Genomic DNA, 21,125 nt, shown 5'->3' on the forward strand with positions numbered 1-21,125 from the left:
GAGAAAGGAATGGGAGATTGATACAAAGAGACATAAGGGAAGACATGGAGGATAGGTGGATTGATGCAGAGATAGATGGAGGATAGATGCAGAGAGGATAGATGCAGAGGAGGATAGATGCAGAGATTGGAATGATGCCACTACAAGCCAAGGAACACCAAGGATTGCCAGCAACTACCAGAAGTTAGAAGAGGCCAAGAAGGGTTCTTCCCTAGAGCTTTCAGAGAGAGCATGGCCCTGCCAATAACTTGATTTTAGACTTCTAGCCCATAGAACTGTGAGAGAATAAATTTCTGTTGTTTCAAGCTACACTGTTTGTGGTACTTTGTTGTGGCAGCCCTAGGAAACTAACACAATAAGGAAGCATTGCAGTGGGAGCCCCAGCCAAAATCATGCTGAGTCTGCAGATGTAATGCAACAGCTGCTGCTGGTTCCTGATGCTGGTGCCACTGGCAATATTGCCCTCTCCTCTGGCCCAGGATGAATCCTCCACTCTGCTTATTTCCTTATATTCAAGTTCTGGGTAGGACTGTAAGTTCTAGGTAGGACTGTAAGTTCTAGGTAGGACTGGGTAAAGTCTGGGTCACATGTGCCTACCCAGGCTGACAAGAGGAGAGAGAAAACAAGAATCTGGGAATTTGGAAAGTTACGCCGTGGGTCTTTCCCAAAGATAGGAAGGAGCTTCAGATGCTAGGTAACTAAAAAAAAGTCACTGTGACATGTATATGTAAGAAAGCAGCTGTTTTAAAATGTAATAAATTGCAAATAATAATACTGAAGTTTGTGAATAATTTGCATTTTGGCATAAACTGGAGGGATTGCAAGTTTATCTTTTAATATCCTTTTAGGTTCCTGCTAGAAGTCTGGATATATCGTATATATCTCCATGACATATACCTGAGAATGTCAGATCTGAAAATGCCATTTGCTAGGCATCTCTGCAAAAAACAAGGTAGGTATATGTTAATGTAGAGGTCGTGTCACCACAAGTCTGGGCAGATTCCGAAGAAGGCCAGAGGAATTGCACTCTGTAGAGGCAGTGTAGGCTCTGGAGCAGGCCCCTGTCTCTGCTGCTTACTAGCTGTGTGATTTGGCTTTGTTTTAACCTCTTAAAGCCTTAGTTTCCCTGTTTGCCAAATTGGGATAATTATAATGTTGTGAGGATTAAATGAGTTAAGCCACATAAAGTACTTAGAACCAGTGCTAGTATGTAGTAAGCATTAAAGGTTAGCTACTATCTCCTTACCAAGTTCTGAGCTTTGGAGAGGTTGTCTTTGTCCTTTTTGGGGTAGCATGTCTGAGCACAAAATTAATCAAAAACCAAAAACAGTATTCAAAGAGCAAAAATATTAGTATTTCCAAAATATGCAGATGGTCCCAGGCCTCCAGGGACAGGGGCCACAATGTATGCTTTGCACTCATTAGATGTTCAATAAATGTTTGCTAAGTGTGCTGGGCAAGGCAAGCAAGGTGCTTGGCAGTTGCACTACCCGTCCTAGAAAGCCTCATTGCCTACCGTATCCCCATCTCTTTCTGAAGGTTTCTTATATTTAGCTTGTCTTACACTGTAGCCTAGTCTAAGTCAAATCCTGACCATGGAAGCCAATCCATAAGTTTCCCTGATCTACCTCAGAAGAGGCTTTGTGCAAACACAGAGTCCTCCTTGCAGAGGTCTATGAACCAATCACATCCACTCTTAGGATCCCCTAACTGGAGCTTGTAGAGAGAGCCAGAAGTTGGTAGTGGGAGCAGAGTTCAAAAAGTACACAGAGCAACGAGCCCTCCCAGGAGAAGTCCGGGAAGGAGGCGTCTCGGCGCAAGTGGCAATCCTGGTCCAGCAATGGGTCTTGAGACAAGCATGGGGGCAAAGTTTCAGTAGCATCCACCTGCAACAGCTCAGCAGCGTGGAGTCGGGTCCTCTAGCCAAGAGTCTTCAGGTCATCTCAGTGTTCTTTTTAAGGAGTTGGCCAGTAGGAACCCCTTGGTTCCGGCCCAAGGGGTCTTGTCTCCATCAGTTGCTCCTTCTGTTTCAGTGATGTCTTTCCTCAGACTTTACCAACAAATTCCTTAACACTCTTAATTTATCACACTAAGACGCTGGGAGTCCACATTGGCCACTGTGACTCCATCTTGACTTACTGAACTTACCTTAACTCCTGTGCGTTTCACACAAGATGAGTGGGAATCCTAACACAAGAGAAATCACAACATAACAACACTCCTGAGGCTGATGTGTATGTTCCTGTTTACGTTATTAGACTGCATCTGTGTGTATCAATGAGAATGTATACTCATTGTGTATCTAAAATGTATATCTAAAACTTTTAATCATTGTGTAAACACATGATATGCAAAGGGCTGAGACATGATCTGAATGAAGACTGTGAAATCATGAATGTCAGTTAAAGTAAATACAGATTTGTTCAACAAATCATAGGTGACTAGAAGTACTTGCAGCTAGAGAAGGATTAAGTATAAAATAAAATTAGTGTGATGAAATTAAAATTACTATGGATGACTACTTCTAGCCTTTCCCCTTCTCCTGCCCACTACAGAGGACCTTGCTTGCTTATGTTTTTTCCCCTTCCTGCCCCAAAATGAGGGTTCTATCTCTTGAGTGCTTAAGTGATATGGGCTCATGAGGAAAGGAGAAGAAGTAGAAGAAAAAAGGTAGTGGCCAGGGTAGGGTTTTAAGAAGGTTGGGGGTGGATTTGGAACAGAGTGATGTTGATGAGTGTGGGTTTTGAGAAAACTGGGGAAAGGATTAAAAAATATATGGTAAATGTGGAAATTTTATGGATTATAGTCTCATTAGCATTTTTAAGAGATGTAAGGAAAGCACTGAATATCTTTTATAAAAAGTTCTTGTGGTGAAGAATCCTAAAGATGCTACCAGAAAACTACTAGAGCTAATCAATGAATTTGTTAAAATAGCAGGATACAAAATTAATGCACAGAAATCTCTTGCATTCCTATACATTAATGATGAAAAATCTGAAAGAGAAATTAAGGAAATACTCCCGTTTACCATTGCAACCAAAAGAATAAAATACCTAGGAATAAACCTACCTAAGGAGACAAAAAAACCTGGATGCAGAAAACTATAAGACACTGATGAAAGAAATTAAAGATGATACAAACAGATGGAGAGATACACCATGTTCTTGGATTGGAAGAATCAACATTGTAATAATGACTATACTACCCAAAGCAATCTACAGATTCCGTGCAATCCCTGTCAAACTACCAATGGCATTTTTCACAGAACTAGAACAAAAAATTTCACAAATTGTATGGAAACACAAAAGGCCGCAAATAGCCAAAGCAATCTTGAGAAAGAAAAACGGGGCTGGAGGAATCAGGCTCCTGGATTTCAGACTATACTACAAAGCTACAGTAATCAAGAGAGTATGGTACTGGCACCGAAACAGAAATATAGATCAATGGAACAGGATAGAAAGCCCAGAGGTAAACCCACACACGTATGGTCACCTTATCTTTGATAAAGGAGGCAAGAATATACAGTGGAGAAAAGACATCCTCTTCAATAAGTGGTGCTGGGAAAACTGGACAGCTACATGTAAAAGAATGAAATTAGAACACTTCCTAACACATACACAAAAATAAACACAAAATGGATTAAAGACCTAAATGTAAGGCCAGACACCATAAACTCTTAGAGGAAAACATAGTCAGAACACTATGACATAAATCACAGCAAGATCCTTTTTGACCCACCTCCTAGAGAAATGGAAATAAAAACAAAAATAGACAAATGGGACCTAATGAAACTTAAAAGCTTTTGCACAGCAAAGGAAACCATAAACAAGACCAAAAGACAACCCTCAGAATGGGAGAAAATATTTGCAAATGAAGCAACTGACAAAGGATTAATCTCCAGAAATATACAAGCAGCTCAATATCAAAAACCAAACAACCCAATTCAAAAATGGGCAGAAGATCTAAATAGACATTTCTCCAAACAAGATATACAGATTGCCAACAAGCACACGAAAGGATGCTCAACATCACTGATCATTAGAGAAATACAAATTAAAACTATAATGAGGTATCACCTCATACCAGTCAGAATGGCCATCATCAAAAAATCTACAAACAATAAATGCTGGAGAGGGTGTGGAGAAAAGGGAACCCGCTTGCACTGTTGGTGGGAATGTAAATTGATACAGCCGCTATGGAGAACAGCATGGAGGTTCCTTATAAAACTAAAAATAGAACTACCATCCGACCCAGCAATCCCACTACTGGGCATATACCCTGAGAAAACCATAATTCAAAAAGAGACATATACCACAATATTCACTGCAGCACTATTTACAATAACCAGGACAGGGAAGCAACCGAAGTGTCCATCGACAGATGAATGGATAAAGAAGATGTGACACATATATACAGTGGAATATTAGCCATAAAAAGAAACGAAATTGAGTTATTTGCAGTGAGGTGGATGGACCTAGAGTCTGTCATACAGAGTGAAGTAAGTCAGAAAGAGAAAAACAAATACTGTATGTTAACACATATATATGGAAGCCAAAAAAAAAAAAGTGGTTCTAATGAATCTAGGGGCAGGACAGGAATAAAGACACACATGTAGAGAATGGACTTGAGGACATGGGGAGGGGGAAGAGTAAGCTGGGACGAAGTGAGAGAGTAACATTGACATATATACACTGCCAAATATAAAATAAATAGCTAGTGGGAAGCAGCTGCGTAGCACAGGGAGATCAGCTCAGTGCTTTGTGACCACCTAGAGGGGTGGTATAAGGAGGGTGGGAGGGAGACCCAAGAGGGAGGGAATATGGGGATATACGTATGCATATAGCTGATTCATTTTGTTATACAGCAGAAACTAACACAACATTGTAAAGCAATTATACTGCAATAAAGATGTTTAAAAAAAAAGGTTCTTGTGGTGAAATATACATAACGAAATTTAGCATTTTAATTTTTTTAAAGTATACTGTTCAGTGGCATTAAGAATATTCACATTGTCGTGCAACCATCACCACTATCCATTTCCAGAACGTTTTCGCCATCCAAACAGAAACTTGACCCATTAAACAATAACTCCCCATTTCCCCCCCTCCCCCACCAGCCCCTGGTAACTACTACAATTCTTTCTGTCTCTATGAATTTGATTATTCTGGGTACCTTATACAAGTGGAATCATGCAGTATTTGTCCTTTTGTGTCTGGTTTATTTCACTTAGCATATGAATTTCTTTTATAATTATTTTTTTTACCTCTTAGACTATGCTTTAAATTATGATTTATTTGGGGACCGAACCATGTGTGACTTAGCTTTTGTAGGGCTGCATTAGTGTAGTGCTGCTTTTCTTGATGGGAATTGAACGTAGGAGATAATTACACTAAGAGGTAAACCAGGCTAAAAATAAAAATAGGTTCAGGAAAGGTTGAGATAACCTTCTTGATGACAGATCATGTGGGCTTTTAAGGAAGACAGATATCTGAGGTTGACAGCCTGTGATGCTGCTTATAATTGCTTCATCCAGTTCCCTATCAAAGGCTTTTTGGTATTTCTGGTTGAGAGTGGGTCACATGCTCTTTACCTACTCCCATTTTCAACTTCTTTCAAAACTAAAATGCTGTTTTAACAATCATTGACCCCTCTTTTTTGCTATGGAGAGGTTGGTTGATTTGGTTTTTGTAAACACAGAAGTTAATGTGATGAGGCCAGGGTATTTTTGTTTGTTTGTTTGTTTTTGTTTTTAGAAAAATCTGTTTTAGATCTCATGGGTAAGCCTTAAACATATCAGTCATTTCTGAAGTGACCACTTGGGCTTTATCCCACAACTATTGAAGAACAGGAAGTTAGAGGGACATCACCATTTTCTTTTGGAGTATTTTAGAATGTTTATGATCAACCTGTGAGACCTTTCAGGAAATACTCAAAATAAATTGTCATCTGCTAGTTATCTGACTTTGCACAGATTGTTTTAACATTGGTGACTCAACTTTTTTTTTTTTTATTTTGGAAGTGCAAGTGGTTGTGCCTACCTAAAAGATTGTGAAAAGAATTCAAGGAGCTAGCATCTACATAGAAAGCTCTCAGTAAATTATAGTTGTCTGTGTTGATTCTATACAATTATATTACATCCTTTGCAGGCATCTGCACATTTGGTAGAATTTGAAATTTCATTGGCAAAGAAATCCATAGGTATTATATAATACTTGCAGCAAGATAATAGCACATTGTTGTCTTCAGCTGGGTTTAATAGAAGCAAAGCCTGAAATAGGGATTCAGCTGCTCTTTGCTAAGAATCTATAAGGTAATAAGGAAAACAGGATAGGGAGGGGAAGGAGCCATTAAAAGGTGTGGTTTAAGGTAAAGTCAAGCCTTCTAGCTTCATGTTGGAACAAGAGGGGGAACCGCTGGAGTATAAATCCTACCACAGGATCATCCCAGGCAGCAGTTCAGGCTTTCATTCTATGACGGGACCATTTTAGGACTCTAAAACTTTTATGGGAAGTTTGTGGAATCATCAAAAATGGCTATTTGCTGTGAAATCTGTGTCCACTAAATTTAAAATGGCTATGCAGTAGATTCTCTTCAACCAATTCTCAGTGACGAAGCAAACCAAAATAGCTTCACAATGAAAAACAAAACATTTAGTAGTTCATGAATTTAACTACTATTTCTTAAACATCTGTTAGGTGCTTAGAACTGTACTGGGCACAAAAATCATGGCCCAAACAATAAGAATTATCAATGGAGTTTTCTTAATTGCTTAAAAAATAACCAGTTGAAAACAAGATAGCAATAATCATTTTCTCCAGACTTTTCAGTAAAGTACCTAGGCTGCTAAATGAAACCTGGTGTTTAAACTGTATTTTTGAAAAAGGATGCTAGAACTTGTTTAAATGAGTTCTTTACATAGCTAAACTTGGAAAGTTGAAACATTAGCAGCAAAAGTGGTACCCTGTTCCTGCTTTAAGCTATTCCTGATTGCACGTGAAAATCAGGGGAAATTTGTGGTAGCTGAGGTAGGGCTTTGGAAATTGGTATATTGAAAATGCTCCCTTTGAAATTAATCTAGAAATACGTGGTTTCTTAACATAAAAACGTGTAACTCTGGCTAACATCTATTGAACAATACATACTTTTAGATACAGTAATAAAGGGTTCTTGCAGGAGAAGGCAAAGAACTGAATTTCCTTATTTAGACCCGAGTTCCTGCCCTTAAGTATATTTGGTGAGCTCAACCAGACACATGGAAACAAAAGTAGAAAAAAAATCCACAAACTTCCTCTAACCTTCTTATTACCAATCCCGTATTTGGGAATAATAATTGGTGTACTCCATATGGGTGAGCTGGGAAATGTGTGTCTGTCATGGTTCTTCTCTCATAAGCAGCAGAAATGAGCTTTGGATAACTTAAGCAGAGGGAGAGTTTACTGGAAGGATATATAATAGTTCTTAGAATAAAAGAGAAAGCTTGGGCACCTGGCTTGAAAAGGACAGGAATCATGATGAAGGAATCCCAGGATCTAGGCAACAAAAATGGATGGTCTCTCTTTAGAAATCTCTTCTGGGTTGAATCTGCTTCTGGCATTTTTTAGTCTATGACATTTTACTTAAGACCCAGATCTCTGGGAGAAAGATATTGCATTGACTCATAGAATGAGTCTAGCCAGAGGAGGGCTGGACTCATTCATTCATTCAACAAATGTACCTGTTGATCTCTATTACTATACATGGGGCACCTGAAATGCACGACTTGGCTGACAGTGCGTTCGGTGGGGTGGGGTGGGGGAGATCATCTCTCCAATGTAAAATCAAAGTGTTGTTAGCAGAGGAATGGGAAAGGTTGCTGGGTGTTCAATATGGCTGATAAGCCCAGTAGAATGATTTCCCTTAGGTGCATAAACATTTATATGCTTGTTCTTTTTCGAGAAACATTAACAATTCTCTGGACATTTTCTTGCTTTTGGAGCAAATTTCTAAATGTCCCAAATCACTGGGGTAGAGAATATTAACTTCCACTATGCTTACACCACTCTAGAGCTAGCAGAACCTGGTTGTGAATCCTCACCTGGTACCTGCAGCCTTCCTCATCCGTACCTTGGCCTCCTCCTGCATCCCAGGCAGGAGGGTAATCCCAAGGGCCTGATGAGTTTTGCCTCAGCTTCCTTTTTCTCTGTCAAGCTGAATTACAGATTCTGCTTTGCCCAACACTTTATTTTCTTTGCCTAATCATTGTCAATTTCTGCTCCCCACTCTTCACAAGCACATTTATCTTAAGGTTTCATTTGAGTGTAAAATTCTTATAGTTTTCTTATAAGTTTAATTTTCCATTTTCATCCACCTGATAGGAAGGCCAGCAATGAGTACCTTTGTGTTTCCATGTCTCCTTTAAAGGATTTTTTTCTCCTTTTTACTCTGTTATAGTCAATATATTCCCAGACTTAATATTGGTTCAAATACAGGGGTATTTACCTTTAGAAGCAAATACAGGGAAATGACTACATTACTTAAGCACAGCTAGCAAGAGCTAAGGTTAGAAAACACACATTTTCTTTTTGTTATTCCTGAACAAACGATAATAGTAGTCTTCATTATCAGAGCATTACTCAGATACCTTCACTGTTTATTTGTTCATTCATTCACTTGATCATTCATTTTTACTTATTTACCAAGCAAATATTAGCTATCTACATTTGTCGTGCCCTATTCTTTCCTTAGATAGAGTTTGTTTGGCTTTTAAATGGACTTAGGAAAAAGGAAGGTAAGAGGAAAGTTTCAGTGAGATTAGCACAAGCTGGTCAGAGAGGACCAGAAAGAAATTTGTGAGGTATTGACAGTTTCTCACTTTTGGGTCTGTATCGTTGACATAGTCTAAAATTCCGGGTCCTGAAGAAAAACTTAAAATAGCCCTCGTTCCTGCTGCAGGAACAACCTACCTGGCATCGGACCTTTCCCATCCCCTACTTACCTGGGCAAAGAAGGAGCTTTGTGGACAAAGGCTTAAGTGCTCCCAAAGGGCATGGGGACTCAGAGCTCCCAGGTAAGAGCGGGGCTGGTAGCGTTTGGTCTCATAGAAGCAGAAGTATCAATCCTACAGCTGACTTTATCTACTCTAATGTTTGTATTCCCATTCTGTCAGGTGATCTAATAATCTTCTTCTATGATACTTTTTCTTCTTCAAGTCTAGGGTCTGGTATTGCATTTGGCTGTCATGTCTCTTTAGCCTTATTTAATCTGTAACATTTCCACAATCTTTCTGTCTTTTATGACATTGGCACTTTTGAAGAATATGGTCCTCACTACAACTCCTTTCCTGACCTCTTTTTCCCCGCTTCGGCCGTGCTGCGTGGCTTGTGGGATCCAGCAGTGGAAGCAAGGAGTCCTAACCACTGGACTGCAAGGGAATTCCTGACCCGTGGCCTTTTTAAAAATAAAATGTTCCTCATTTTAGGTTTGTCTGATATTTCCTTGTGATTAGGTTGAAGTGATGCCTTCTAGGCCAGGGTACCACATAGGTGATACTGTGTCCTTCTCAGGGTACCATGTCTGTTCGCACTGGTAAAGTTAATTTTGATGACTTGGTCAAGGTGTTTTCCAGAGTCTCCATTATATAATTAGTGGGGTTTTTTCTCTTCACTTTTGCAACTAATAAAAGCAGTCAATGGAGAGACACTTTAAGATGATGCAAATATTCTGGTCCTCATCAGAATTTTCTCCTAGGTGTAGCTACATTGATGAGTCTTGTCTGATCCAACCTTCATTATCATGGTTGCAAAAGAATGGTCCTCCAGCTCCAATACTCCTTCCTCACTCACCAATAAGCCATTGAATTTCACTATAGCTGAGGACTCCCTTTTCCCCTCATTTAATTTTTATTTACTATCTGTTTATTATTGGTATGGACTTGTGAATTCCCATTTTTTAGTGGTTTATAATTGATTGCTGTACTTCTTTTGGTACTCAAATTTATGTATTTTTACTTATGTAAGTTACTAGGCAAATGCAGCTTTAGGCAGTTTATCCATAGCCAGTTGGATTATAGCTCCTCCTACGCAGAAATCTGGGAGCTACCACTGTGTGTATGTGGCATACCTATATGTACTTAGATATGAATAGATTATAGCACACAAAAAACTGATAGCAGGGGCTACTTTGAGAGAAGGAGACTGGGGAGACAGGGGTTTGAGGTTGGAGAGAAATTTTCACTTTTGTAATATTTGAATTTTTAAAAATTCAGGTACATGTAATAAATGATCAGTTCTTTAAAAAAGTTTGTTTTCTTGCTGAACCATTATCAGCAAAGTCAGATCAACTTGGTTCTGCTACTGGGGAACACTTTTTGTTTTCCCAGTTATTAAACCTCTCAGCTCTATGTGAAAGCTTTCTAGGCAGACAGTCTTTACTGTCTGTGTGGAATTGGTTGGCAATTAGCCTTAGTTTGCGTCTGTTTTTGAAAGCAGGCTTTGGATATCAGCACTGCAAATTTTGACCCCTGGCCCTCAGTTCTCAGACTCAGAGTGTGATTTCCAGTGCCAGTGTTAATGCAGTGTAATTGTCATGGCAACGCAGTGCTGCTTCCACCCTAAGCTTCTTCTAGAAAGTTTCGCAAGCTGGTAGAGGGGAGACTGTATGTGAGGTTATTCGATCAAGTGCTCATTTCAGCTAATTTCTCAATCATTTGGCTGCATGTGTCCTAAGTAAATAACAACGGCTCATTTGGTTCATGACAGTGCTTTGGAATCTAAATAATTGCCAGGGTGCCTGCTATTGAGTAGTTCTCCTTTTCACATTTTGGACAATTATAACAATTTTTTTCTATAAATCCACACACAATATATCCGAAAATTTCTTCTTCACTCAAAATAAACCAGTACACTCAAAACACTCGATGTCAGAGTTCTGGAATATGCGTTTAGCCAAGAATTCTATCCACTTAAATATGTTTATAACTTATATAAAGTGAAAAAGAATGTGTGTAACTATAGTGAGCAATAAAATGTTGTTCATATTATCTGATGTTTGCTAAAAGAAAAATGAAAGATGAATGAATTAAAAATATCAAAAAACAAAAAAAAAAAAAACCACTCGATCTCCCTGTGCTAAGAAATCTCTGAATGCTGCAAAACTCTAGATGCTCTGGCTCAGCACATAGAAGTTTGTAACACACAACCCAGAGGGAAGCTCCGTTAGCCCCTCACAAGCAGCCTTGTGTAATTACTCCTCCATTAAGCCTGCATGCAGACCACACGGAGCTCAGTCATAGTCGTTCTTCTTTGAAAAAAAATAAAATAAAGTGGCCTTCTTATAAACATGGGCAAGCTGGATTTTTTTGAGGGGTTTTTGCATTTTGGAGACTTGCGGTTTTCTTCATCTATTTGATAATCATTAACATGCACAACAGTTAACCTTCCAGCAATGTGAAACTTTATATCTGAGCTTTGCAGCATCTGTCTTGAAATGCAGACTGAGGTTTGCTGAGGCTGTTTTTATAATCACTGGTGGTAAAATCAGGAAGATGCAAAATGGGCGTGTATTGAAGTGTAGTTCATCCAACATTCTAGACCTTAAATTAGAGTGATGAGCATAAACACTGCAAACAGGGTTTTTTTTTTTTTTCAACTAAATTGCAATTATATTTTAAATTACCTACAATTACCAGAAACCATCTCAAAGCTAGAAATTAACTTCTTAGGCACTGGTCCCAGCAGGTCAGCTGTTAAATGGACCATCTTGTGTAGCTGACCTCCCACTCTAGTTTCACCCGCACACAGCTTCACACAAACCAAGCAAGGGAGAGCCCAAGGGCCAAGTCCGAGTTTCACAGTCACGTGACAGGCATGACAGGCCAGCAGGATTATGTGGCCATATTTTTACAACTTCCTAAATTACAGTTTCATGCAGGTTCATGACATTTTGCTGAAATACTGTGCTGTTTTCCTTATGAGAGCAAGTGCCCCTTTTATTTTAGATTTTAATTGAACTATTTTTATGCAGTAGGTTTTTTCATCTGGAATTTAGGGTGTGGAATTGGGTCCAGGAGCCACTGGGACTATTCCTGGCTGGTCACTGTGTGACCTTGGTTAAAGTTCTTACCTTCTGGGCTTCAGAATGGTAGAAACAGTAAGGGATGAACAGTTGGGACAGCACCAGGTGGCCTCCCCCCAGAGAACTAGGGCAGGTGGCCTAGACACAGAGGTAGGTTCTTCCCCGTCTTGCAGTCAGTCCGCTCCCTAGTCCTTTGTTGCCACCTCCCTTTCAATGAGAGGATGGGGGCCTTGAGGTCAGCCTTTGGTTATACTTCTTGGCTGGTATCCAACTCAGCACGTGGTGGACTTGACTTCAACATGGTAGAGTACTTTGAAATGTTGAAATTTAGACTTAATACATTTGGGAATGGATTAACCAGATTAAACCTCTTGGCCTCTTGTTTCTCCAGGAACTCATAATGATCCTCTTTTCCTTGAATCCAGATTCTTGTCTTGAATTCCCTCCCCTAACTGTCCCCAAAGTGATTTTTCTGAAATGCAAAGCAATGCCAATTTCCTTCTTAAAACCTTTCAAATTTCCCTTTTGCCAAGAGCCATGCTGATTCAATCCCTGCCAACTTCTCTGCTTCACACTCCATTTCTACAGCTTGAAATTATTTCTACTACTCCCCCGTGCACCACTTTTGTATGCATGTAAAACACTTTGTTTCATGCTGTCAATTCTTTCTGGCTTGCTCTCCCTATCACCTCTCCACTTGGCTAACTCTTAAAACAATGTTTAAGGCTGTTTAGACCATGTTTGAACTGAATGTTTGTGTCCCTTCAAAATTCGTATGTTGAAATCTTAATCCTCAAGGTCATGGTATCAGGAAGTACCTTTGGGAGGTGATCAGGTCATGAGGCAGAGCCTGCATGAATGGGATTAGTGCCCTTAAAAAAGAGGCCACAGATGGGACTTCCCTGGTGGTCCAGTGGTTAAGATGCCGCACTCCCAGTGCAGGGGGCACAGGTTCAATCCCTGGTCGGGGAGCTAAGATCCCACATGCCGCATGGCGCGGCCAAAAAACCCAAAAAGGCCCCAGAGAGACCCCTTGTCCCTTCTGCCACGTGAGGTTTCAGTGAGAAGACAGCCACCAATGAGGAAGTGGACTTGCGCCAGACACCAGATCTGCCAGTGCTGTGATCTTGGACTTCCTCATCTCCAGAACTGGGAGAAATAAATTTTTATTATTTATATGCCCTCAGTTTATGGTATTTTGTTATAGCTGCCCAAACTAAGACAGACCATATCCTCCAGAAAGCTTCTCTGAAAGCCCCTACAGTCTAGTAGATACGACTTTTTATTCACTTAATAAAAAATTAAGCCCCTGCTGCAGGAACAACCTACCTGGCATCAGACCTGTTATGCACTCAATGATATTAATTAATGGGGGTCATTTTTCTCCATGAGTCCCTCTGCTCATCTCTAGGTGTCAGGGAAGAGAGGAGAGTGTCCAGAGCGGAGGAGTTAGATTTCTTGGTGCCCATGAGGGGGTGGCCACATGGGTGATCTTTAGGGCATATTTGGGAGACCTTATCTGAGAGCTAGAGAAGGGTGAGGTAGAACAAATAACCACAACCATTTCTCTCAACCATGAACTCTATAAAGTTGAAGTATGCAACGTGAGCCTAAAGTAAATGATGTTTTTTATTGGACTGAATAACAGTAAGTTTGGTTAATAATGCACTAGACCATCCTTCCTTATACTATTAATGATGTGATATTGGAGTTACATTAAAATAGTTATTATGATTAGGGGATAAACTAGAAAGAGGACTTACTTTGATTATACTGTGCCCTATAAGTCATATCAGTGATTTGATTAAATAATGCTTCTTAACCCAACTTCTGGGGGATTTTTGAGGGATAGACAAATTGGTGTAGAATTAAAAGCTGATAAATGACTGGGCTAATATATCTGCAATCACATTATATCAATAGGAATGCTTTCAGCATCAAGAGAAAACCTAACCAAAGTGACTTAAACTATTTTACTCACATAACAAGCATTCTGGAGGTAAACACCTGGTGATGATTGGTAATCGTGCAAAAAATACCAAAGCCAGTGTTTCTCCAATTCTGTTGGCCTTTCTCTGGTGGTTGCAAGATGGCTGCCACAGCTCTAGGCGCGAGTCTGTATCCAAGACAGGAAGAAGGGTGTGTGTGACAGTGACATTTCTATTTTGTATCAGGAAAGCAAAAATTTGCCAGAAGCTCTTGGAGACTTCAACTTATACCTCATTGAGGCCAAAACTGTCTCAATGGCCAACCCTAGCTTCAGGAGAGCAGGAAAGCAAATATTTGGCTTTTCCAGCCTCTATAATGCAGGATGCCAAAGAAGGTAGATTTGAGAATGGGAGTTGGGCTAACCAACCAATGGCTTCTGCCACATGTACATTGTCTAATTCTCTTAGAAGTCATCAAACTTCACCACTCTTTATCAGTGTCTTGGTCTTTAAGACTCTTAAAGTAAAGCTGGCAGAAATATGAGGTTGTACATCGTTTATAAATTTCCTCAGTTACCACAGCAATATGTCTGCGTTGTCTTCGACAGGCCACTTTGCACCTGGGGAAGAAGTGTTTGCCTATGGTGCCAGGGAAAGTTTTTGAATCCAGTTATTTTTGAATCCAGATCTGAAAAAAGTGCAAAAAACATGTCTGTCCTTGGTTTAATTTTTCACTCTTGTTTATCCATGGGTGCTTCTAAGAGCTTTTGCAAGTAAACCTTCCAAATCTTAAAGTGTGGTAGGCAGACTATCTCAGAGTTTACAGCTGATCAAGAAGAATAACAATCCATTACTTCTGGTGAGGTAACCTCATGAAAGGGGGCATGTGGAGTAAACCAGGGGAATTCTAGCAAGTGTGAAAGTTTGAGGCCACACTGTCTCCTCTCTGGGGTGTATGTCCACAGACACCTCTCTGGTTCAGGAACACATGTGGCAGGATATGCTATGATACAGTTGGCCTAAGGGCAGTACAGAGTAGTGTTTTAAGATATAAGCTCTGGAGTGAGACTGTCTAGGCTCAAGTCCTACTTCTATAGCTTACTAGCTTTGTGACCTAGGACAGGTTACTTAAACTCTCTGTGCCTCCAGATGGGACAGTAATAGTACTCAGCTAATATATATATAAATATATATGAAGCACTGAGAAAATTTCCCATCACATTATACACAATAATGGATAACTATTAGCTCTCATTATTGTATAGTGGTATTATATAATGGTAATGCCCACCAGGCCAAGTAGATTCTTTGCTTCTTCACCTTTCCCTTCCCGCTGGTGTGTGTCCCTTTTGGACATTTCCCTGTTACACAGGAAACACTCATAAATACTCGTTAATGTTTAAGAGCTTCAGAGGTAGTAGAACTCCATCACTCTGTGTACGCTGTGCCATGCAATATGTATTATTATTGCAATTTCACAGAAAGAAAAGGAAGTTGAGCAGAGAGGTGAAGGAACTTGTCCAAGCCACACAGCTAGTAAACTTGTTGGAGTTAGAATTAGAACTCAGGTATTTTGGGCTCCAGGGTCTGCACTTATTCCCATTGTGGCATTATTGAATTGAGTTATAAAGCTTAAATTAGCTTTTTTTTTTTTTTTTTTTTTTCGGTACGTGGGCCTTTCACTGTTGTGGCCTCTCCCGTTGCGGAGCACAGGCTCCGGACGCGCAGGCCCAGCGGCCATGGCTCACGGGCCTAGCTGCTCCGCGGCATGTGGGATCCTCCCGGACCGGGGCACGAACCCATGTCCCCTGCATCGGCAGGCGGACTCTCAACCACTGCGCCACCAGGGAAGCCCTTAAATTAGCTTTTTATGTGCATATCTACCTCTCTGCATGTAATTTTCTCATGCTCTGAGGGAAAGATTTGAATCATATAGACATCTTTTAGGACATCTGCACAACTCACAATCATCTTCTCTTTCTGAAGACTCTTTCAGGGTCCTGATAAAGGAGGCCCCAAAGGCCATGTAAAGGCCATGTTTATAAAGTGTATGCAGCACCCAGTAAAGCTTAGCTGCTGTTGTATTGTTACCCACCTTCTCTGGCCAAGGTTGAATGGACACCTGACCCAAGGTGGGTCAGTGGGATTCTCTCAAGAATATGAAAATGTGATTCTGAGATAGCCCAGTAGATACAGCATGCCATTGGAACCGAGTTGTTCAAGAACAGTGAAGTGTCCATCTCACTGCAAGCATTGGGAAAGGTGTGGAATGTTGCCCTGCAGAGAGGAGATTGGAGGAGATAAGAAAAGCGAAGCAGAGATAAGAAGTGAGAGGTGGAGGCAAGTACTGCCTGGGAAACGTGTGGCTTCTCAGTGGTTCTAGTCCCCTTTGAAATTCCTGCTTTAGGTGTTTGTGAGAAACCCTGTGTCCTTATAATAATTTACTCATATCTTGATTTCTTTCTTAGCTAGTTTAAGTTGGTTTTTTGTCACTTGTTTTCTTTGTTAGCTAGGTTACGTTGGTTTTTTGTCACTAACCACCAAAACAGTCTCAATGAAGGCCATTTGATTGGGATGGACATTGTATTTACTGACTGAAATAAGTGTTTTAAATTATTTGGGGACTTTATATATCATGCTGTCTCCTTTTCTGCTACAGATTAAGAGTTGACCTATCCCATGTCATGAATTTAATTCAGGTACCCTAACACACACTTGAGAAAGTTCCCACCTTCCCTTGTCAATTGCTAAATCTCAGCAAAGTTAAGAATGCACAACATTGTGTCTCAACACAAAATATCTAGATCTGGGGTGTGTGTTGTGTATGTGTTTAAATACCTAGGGTTGTATCTTATTCTTGTGGAAATCTCTTTTCCGGAAAGTTCTGAATGTGCTCAGCCTTGCCTGTGCCATCACTGAACAGTCAGAATCATACTGTAGCTCCCAACCCAGAGAAAAGTCCAGATAAAGAGAAGATCCATCCTGTAGTCGCTGAGTTGCATCTCTATGTGGCTTCCATGGCCAGAGAGTCTGATGCAGGTGACAGAAGGAAGGTCTTGGAATATTCATCCAAAGTCCTGCAGGCCCCCCAGTTTTCAATACCAGGAGTAGGCTATAGAGAGATTTAAATGGATATGGTCCCTAGAACTTAGGTCATATGACTTCTTATTCCAAGAGGTGTCTTAAGACTTCAAAATAATCCTAAAACGTATCACATAACAGGGTTTTTTTGGTTTTTGCTTGTTTGTTTTTTAAAGAAACAGCCTTCAAGTGGTTCTTAATCAGGAATATGTTTCAAGGTGAACTGGGAAGCTTTCTTTGAAATACACTTGCCATCTGAGAGTAGGGAAGACAGATGTTGTCATACAGTGTGGGTGGGTGTATAAATTGGTGTAATCTTTTTGGAGGGCAATTCAATAGGGTCCATTAAAAAATGTACAGATGTAGTAATCTGACTTAAATAGGAATTTATTTCATAGGTGCACTCACACATATGCACAAATATATATTTAAAAGAATGTTTGCTGAAGCATTATTAGTAAATGGGAAAAAATACTTGGACTATTATTAAAAGCCACTAAGAGGTATATTTTATGTAATATAGGTAGATCCTATGGAAAGGAAGCCAAAATAATTAAGTTAATAAAGCAAGTTGCAGAACAGAATATGTATAATATAATTCCATCTATGTTTAAAATATTAATAAAAGGAGAGATACGCATATGCTTATGGGTTTGTGCCTCCTTTGTCATATAGATATATGGTTATATGCATAGAAAGCTTCTGGAAGAATGTATAGCTGTCACGAGGGTTACCTCAGGAGAGTAAGAATATCATGTTATCTCAAAAAGAAATTTTAAAAGTATTTTATGCTGTTTTTGTCACTTACAACCAAAATAGTCTCAGTGAAGACAATTTGGCTGGGATGGATTTTGTAGTTACTGACCGAAATAAATGTTTTAGATTATCAGGCTCATTGTAAAATACAAAACCAATTGAGGTTCATTGTAAAAAAGTATTTCAAACAATATAGATATTTATATAAGACAAAGATTTCCCCTTTCCCCATTTCCCACCCATATTTCTCTTTCAGGAGGGACTTTTTACTTTCCATGTTATACCCCTCTATCCTGATTTATTTTTACCTTGAGCATATATAACTTTCATGTATAATAATCATATTTCACTTTTCTAGGCCCTTACAAAAACCTATTGAATCAGAAAGTTTGGGGATAGAGGTTAGGCATATATATTTTAAAGTAACTGCCTATGTGATGCTGCTGTACATTCCTTTTTAAAAACCACTGCTACCTAGATTATATTCTGGGTCCTAAATGACAACATGACCTCAAATAAAATTTAAAATTTTCTGTCATGGAAGGGATTCCTCACGTCGTAAGAATCTGGGGAGCTTTATAAGCATGAATAAATGGAAGTTTTCAAAAGAAGGGCCTCTGCATATGATAGTCTAAAGAATTAGTGGTTGAATTGACTGTACTTAGCAGGAACTGAATCATGGTTTCACGCTATGCAGGTATGGCAGCTATATAGTTTGCATACCTCTCTTGTCTACTGTAGTGTCCATTGCAGACATTGCTAATCAATCTTCACACGTTCTTAGCTTTCACATAGCTTAGAATCATTTTTATCAGGACCCATCATTCCAGGTAACTACCATCCATCCTTGAGTTGACATGCCAGATGAAATCTATTGAATCTATTGTAGTGGCCTTCTGTTTGTGATTTTTCTAGCACCTTTTCCCCACTTTCAGAATAGGAAACCCTTCTTTCCTATGAGCAACCCATTCCATATGAGTTTCATAGGCCTGACTACAGTCTCTCCTCCAGCACCAGAAGTGGCAGCATCACCAAGGTTACCCCAGTAAATCAGAGAACCCATTCCATAAGCTACCCTGATTGGTACAGGGATTGTACATGATCAACTCAGATCAGTAAATTATTCTTTCCTGAGACTTTCTCCTGGAGTTATTTGGGAAAACAAAACAACACAAAACAAAATGAAAAAACAAAACATGTTTTCTCTTTTTTGGGTGTTATTAAGCTTATAAAGAATTTGAGTCTTCAGCTTCCATCTGTCATTTGTTGGTGGAGAGGGCCTGTTGAAGAGTTAGAGTGTGAGACAGAGCCCTGATATTGTATTGTCATTTATGATCCTTGATCTAGGTGTACTTGAGGCCAGATGAATCTCCTAACCTTCTATTTATGAGTTAATAAATTCCCTTAATTTGCTTACATTTTTTTTTGAGTTAGGTTAATGCCACCTGTAATAAAGAATCTTTATTAATATGCTTATTCCCCTTCCTTATTCCTGGGCGTGAAAGTCTTTTTCTTTTAATTCAGAAACTTTGTATTAAGGATTTTACTCTAAATTGAGACATGTCAGATAAGCATGAGGTAAAGAATTGTATTTGCATAGAATCAAATCCAGAAGAATTACAAATTTTCATTCATCCTGAAGATTTTCTCTGGGTATTCCTTCCTTGGCTGTCATCATGCAACAGCAGTTGATACATAGATGACGTATCCCCAGGAGAGCAATATGACCGCAAGGAACAATGCTGAATAAATCCGGTCCAGGTTGCGGTGACTCTGGCTTCACGGTAAGGAGACAGCAGAGGTCCGCGACATGGGTAGAAGATGCAGGCCCTAGAGTAACCTCCCGGGCAGTGAAAAATCTGTTCTTGAGCATTTCTTTTTCTAATTCTCTATCCTTTCTTTCTATTTATGAGACTTCCTATTTTTGGATTTGGCTCCTGTATTTCAGAATGGGACATTCAAAAGCCAGAAAAGGTAGGGAATGATGCTTTGTTATTATTGTTGTTATTAAGGTGAAAGCAAGAAAGTCCAGATGTAAATCAATGCTATTAGAATCAGGGGTGAATTTGAATCTTGATAGGCAATGAGAAGAACTGTTGGCCAGATCATTCATAGAACCATAGGACTATAGAATATTAAAGGAGGAGGAAACCTAAGCAATTCAATATTCTCATTTTACAAAAGAGAAAACTGAGACCCAGAAGGTTAAATCCATTTGTCCAAGATCACAAAGTCAAACCTATAATCCAGGACTCCCTGGCTTTATCTGGTGTTCTTTCACTGCATTGTGTTACCTTTATTCTGGGTTTAAAACAGCCTGGGTCATAAAACAACTACATGTAATTTTCAAAATTCATTTGCATCATGGAGAGGAGAAAAATCAATGAATGAGCAGTTTCATTAATTCAGCACTGAAAACAACTGCATTACATTAAAGCAGCAGAAGAAAATAAGCAGACTACGTTAGACATAACCTCATACTTGACCGAATTGAAGTTTTTCCATCCATGATTCAAAGTCTAGATTTCTCCAATCTTCCAAACTTGTTGTCCTTACGCTTTTCAGTGTTGAAGAAAATTTACGAAAGTTTCCTCCCAACACTGCCACGCTAGATACATACAGATAGAATAGAGATTTCCTCTTAAATTGAAGCTGTTATAGAAATAACTACACCAATAAACTATTTCTGGAATATTTGCAAGTAAATAAAAGATTATTGGCAATTCACAAAAAATTCATATTTATACCTTGAGTTTTTTGTTGATGTTAACTCCTTGCATTCCTCAGAGAGATATCTGACCTGTAGAGCAATGAATCATTTCATTCTAAATACATAGAATCATGGAATTTGGGGTGAGATGGTTATTTAGAAACTGCCTGGTTCAACATTTATTGATGAGGAACCCAAGACCCAGGGAGGTTAATTGACTGTATGTAACCTTGGGCAGGGAGCTGTTATGAATCCTTCAGTAACATCATCTAAAATTAATTTTTTCTTGAAAATCTGAATTTTCATGAAAAATTTGAAACTTGATGGCAGTTAAGGAAGTATATCAAAATATTTTATACATTAATATTAATTTAAATATGTAAATTAAATGAAAATAATGTTTATTTGAGTGCTTAGTTAAGCTAAAATATATTTTCTTATCTTTTCACTTCCCTTCCTAACCACATTCCTTTTTTTTTTTTTTTTTTGGCTTCGTTGGGTCTTTGTTGCTGTGCGCAGGCTTTCTCTAGTTGCGGCAAATGGGGGCTACTCTTCATTGTGGTGCACGGGCTTCTCATTGCAGTGGCTTCTCTTGTTGC

This window comes from Delphinus delphis, chromosome 2, assembly GCF_949987515.2.
Source record: "Delphinus delphis chromosome 2, mDelDel1.2, whole genome shotgun sequence".
Lineage (NCBI taxonomy): Eukaryota > Metazoa > Chordata > Mammalia > Artiodactyla > Delphinidae > Delphinus > Delphinus delphis.